This window comes from Otolemur garnettii, unplaced genomic scaffold, assembly GCF_000181295.1.
Source record: "Otolemur garnettii isolate 467f Iridium unplaced genomic scaffold, OtoGar3 scaffold00006, whole genome shotgun sequence".
Lineage (NCBI taxonomy): Eukaryota > Metazoa > Chordata > Mammalia > Primates > Galagidae > Otolemur > Otolemur garnettii.
The window spans coordinates 25,845,742-25,850,472 of record NW_003852401.1 but is presented as its reverse complement, the minus strand read 5'-3'; positions in this window follow the sequence as shown (position 1 = coordinate 25,850,472).

Genomic DNA, 4,731 nt, shown 5'->3' with positions numbered 1-4,731 from the left:
CTCCTGGGCTCAAGTGAGTCTCTTGCCTCAGCCTCCCAAGTAGCTGGGACCACAGGCACCTGCCACAGCACCTGGCTATTTTTTGGTTGCAGCCTGCATTGTTGTTTGGTGGGCCTGGGCTGGATTTGAACCCACCACCTTAGGTGTATGTGGCTGGCACCTTAGCCACTTGAGCTATAGGCGCCAAGCCAAAAGATCCACTTTGAATGTCACTTCAAGCAGGAACTGTCAAAAATGAAGTAACCGCTCTATAGCAGAACAATTTTTCTTCTGTCTAGGATCACTTCATCCCTTTTATTTGAGTTATTTCTATTATGCACTTATCCCTTATACTGTTTTTTTTTTCCTCTTTTTAAATTCCCTTTTACTGTTAACCATGATGCCCTACTGACTGGAGCATCTCTGAAATATTTTCATTAATTTAAATATTTCTTATAGCCAGGTGCAGTGGCTCATGCCTGTAATCCTAGCATGCTGGGAGGCCAAGGCTGGTGGATTATCTGAGCTCATGAGTTCGAGACCAGCCTGAGCCAGAGAGAAAACTCATCTCTAAAAATAGCTGGGTGTTTTGGCAGGTGCCTATAGTTCCAACTACTTGGGAGGCTGAGGCAAGAGAATCATGTAAGCCCAAGAGTTTGAGGTTGCTGTGAGCTGTGATGTCACATCACTCTATTAAGGATGACGAAGTGAGACTCTGTCTAAAGAAAAGAGAGACAGGAAGGGAGAGAGAGAGAGAAAGAGAGAAAGAAAGGAAAGAAAGAAAGAATTGTTACAGAAAAGTGAACCCATTCCATTCCAGGACACACATCCACATTTCAGGTGGACTGCACTGTCTCGGCTCTCAAGTGACAAGAGCTCACGCTGCACGTTGAGATGAGAACGCTTTGCAGTGTACCTTATGTGCTCTGCTGAAGTCTCTTTCTAACAATTTTTTTTTTTGGCAACGAGTTTTGGCCCACCATGACTGAGAAAGTGTTGACAATTATAGAACTGAATCTGCTATGAAGAAACAAAGAGAGAATGAATTTGGATGTAAAAATGCAAATTTGAAAAATGACTCTAGGTACACATATGGAAATTGTTGAGAAAACAAGAAGGAGAAAAGACAAACAGGCGTTTATAGGTTGGTGGAATGACTTTGATGTTATTACGAACATTATAAAGTTCACTGCAGCCCAGGAATACTGGTCAACAACTAGAGGGACGGTAGGTGGCAGCACTCACGGCCAGAAATTTAGCACACCTTCAAGCATTTTTAAGTGAATGGACTAGGCTGTGCCAATGCGCAAAGCTGAGCTGAATCTCCTCGGAAATGAGGCCATCTGGACCATTTGTAGGCTGATTAAACAGCACTCCCAGATCCAGGAACACGGCCTTCCTGCATATATAATACTTTCATTTTTAAAATTTTCCTTTATCAAATTATAAATATCCTAAGATATTAATCTATCTTTTATTCACACACTGCTTGAGCTTGGTAGACACTGAGAAACAGTTCTTTCAATAATTAAGTTCTATTAAATTACCCCCAATTTTTTGCTGTTTAAAAGCTTAAGCTTTCTCTTACTTACCCAGAGTAATTCCCACAACTTTTTGTGTTATAACTATCATCGTAATGTAGTATACATATTTGTTTGTTTGTATTTTTCACTGATCTGATAGGGCAGAGCTGTGAACCGGAGTCCTCATAGCAAACAGGTACCACATTCAAATTGGAAAATTCCAGAAAGACCTAATAAGGAGGGCGGCACCTGTGGCTCAAAGGAGTAGGGCACCAGCCCCATATGCCGGAGGTGGCGGGTTCAAACCCAGCCCCGACCAAAAACTGCAGAAAAAAAAAAAAAGACCTAATAAGGAACATTTTACAAACATAAAGGCTGGGTTCTTGAAAACCATAAGGAATGATCCAGTACCCAGAGTTAATGACGCCCCAGTGAGAGAGGCGTGTGGAAAGGGCCTTCTTCCTCTGAAGGGCACAGGCTGTCTAAAACAACCGTGCAGGAACAGAGCCAGGGGAATCAGTGCCCTAATCTCACTCTCCTCTCACCCTCCAATCTCTGCCAGGGCTCCCTGTTGGCTGAAACAATGCCAGAGGGCAAGGAGCCTATGGATGTGGTTTGTAGACCTACCCTTGTGGGCAGAGGGTAGGGTGGAGAAAGTGAAAAGTGGGTCTGGACTGACAAATGGAAGCTATCCAGCAGTGTGTCCTATCTGATATTTATGTCCCTCCTGGCTAGAACACTCCTCAGTTAAGATTGATGTCTCTAGTGCCCAGGAAAATCCTTGATGTTAAGGGAGAAATGTAGTTATGTTTCATCCATATTGCCAGGTACTAGAACATATAAACACAAATGTTAATAACCTTTTGGCTGGAAGGAGAATCTGAAGGATGAAAGGAGGAAGAAGAAAGAAAACTTTTCTGAATGGGCATGTCTGATTAAGGGGATGTGTTTGCGGAGTTCCAGACCTCCTCTGTGGGGAGTGAGTCAGGGGCTACAAAAGTGAGGGTTGCCTTGGGTAACTCAGGAAGATTAATCAACTCATCTTTTTTCTTTTATAATAGGAAAAGCATGATCCCCCCTCAACAATCTTTGCGTATCAGGATACAGTGAATTGTGTTGGATCCTGCACACTAACCTAGTTAACAGCAGGATCCATCAGGACAGGACCATTTATGCTATAGAAACAAACAACATAAAAATGTCGGCAGCTTCTTCTGGGTATATACTCAAAAGAATCAAAACCAGGGTCTGGATGAGATGTTTGTACACTCATGTTCATAGCAGCATTATTCATAATAGCCGAAGGTAGGTGCAGTCTAAATGTCTATCAGTAGAAGAATGGATAAGCAAAATGTGGCTTAGAAAGGAAGAAATATACAAACACGTGCTACGATACGGATGAATCTGGAGGATGTCATGGTAAATGAAATAACCCAGTCACAAAAAGACAAATACTGCATGACTCCATTTATAGGAGGTACCTGGTGTAGACAAATTCACACATACGTGAAGCAGAATGATGGTTGCCCGGGGCTGGCGAGAAAGGATGGATACAGGGGAGCTATTGTTTGATGGGGATAGAGTTTTAGTTTTGATAGTTGGGAAGAGTTCTAGAGATGATTACACCACAGGGTGAATGTATTTAACACTACTGAACTGAACACTTAAAAATGGACAAGATGGTAAGTTTTCTATTATGTGTATTTTGTGGCAATTGAAAGGTTATTTGGTTTGAGGTTTTGTTGGTTTTTTAGAGGCAAGCAGCAGTGCAATCACAGCTCATTGCAACCTTGAACTCTTGGGCTCAGGTGAATGGTACTCAGGGCTTTTGGATTTTCCTGGGCTTTAGAGATATAAATCTAAATGAGGAGCATAGTGGAGATAAGGCACTGGATCCCTCTTCTCCTGTATGGTGAGTGCAGCCCATCTCTGATCTCTGGTGAGGAGCAGCCAGGAGGAACCAACCCTCCTGGTGTGAATAAAATCCTGTCGAACTGTGAATATGTGAGGGCCTCTTCTGGGGGCACTGCTTTCCCAGCTGCACCTGTGGCTCAAGCCCTACCCAGAGAATGAACAGCTGGATATTTCAAAGGAACCACACATCTAACGCTCTAACGTTGCCTCTCGCGCCTGCAGGGTAAGTTACAGCTTCCCATCACTACAGGGACACTGGCACTGCAGTCCTGGGGCCACTCAAACTCACTTGTCATATTCCTCCCACAGTATTTACTGCGGGCCTACCAGGCACGGTTCGGAAGGCATGGAGCCCGACAGGGAACAGGATGGACAAGTTCCTCCCCTCATGGGTTTGCTGTTCCAGAAGGGAGACAGACACTGAACATAAAAGCTGACTTCAGAGAGTGGTAAGTGCTGAGAAGCCGGCGACACAGGGTGACTTGACAGACAAGGACCTCCGGGTAGGCAATGTGAGTTGGGTGGTCAAGCTCCTCTTTAAGGAGATGGGGTTTTGTGTTTAGGAGGGAGGGGGCTGGGGGGGTCACAGTGTGTGACACACCTCTTGGAGACAGGACACAATTATAAGAAGGACTCTACCTAACAAATGCAATCAGTGTAACCTGGTTCTCTGTACCTTCAATGAATCCTCAACAGGGAAAAAAAAAAAAAAAGAAAAGGAGATGGTGTTTTAGCTAAATTATAAGAAGCCTTTGTATGGGCAGCACCTGTGGCTCAAAGGAGTAAGGCACCAGCCCCATATGCTGGAGGTGGCAGGTTCAAACCCAGCCCTAGCCAAAAACACAAAACTGGGCAGTGCCTGTGGCTCAGTGGGTCAGGTGCCAGTCCCATATACCAAGGGTGGCGGGTTCAAACCTGGCCCTGGCCAAACTGCAACAAAAAAATAGCCGGGCATTGTGGCAGGCGCCTGTGGTTCCAGCTACTCGGGAGGCTGAGGCAAGAGAATCCCCTAAGCCCAGGAGTTGGAGGTTGCTGTGAGCTGTGTGATGCCACGGCACTCTACCTAGGTGATAAAGTGAGACTCTGTCTCTAAAAAAAATGCAAAACTGAGTTTATGGATTCCCCTGGCCTGCGATGATACTGTTTCGCAACATTCCTAATCTCCCCATCTTCTCCAAAAATAATCAAACCAGAGATCTTCACTAAACAACAGGGCAAGGGTAAGATTACCAGCAAATCAAAAATGTCTTGAATTTAGCACCATGGAAGAAAAAGTGAAAAGTCTCTTTATGTATCCAAAACAAAACAAAACAAA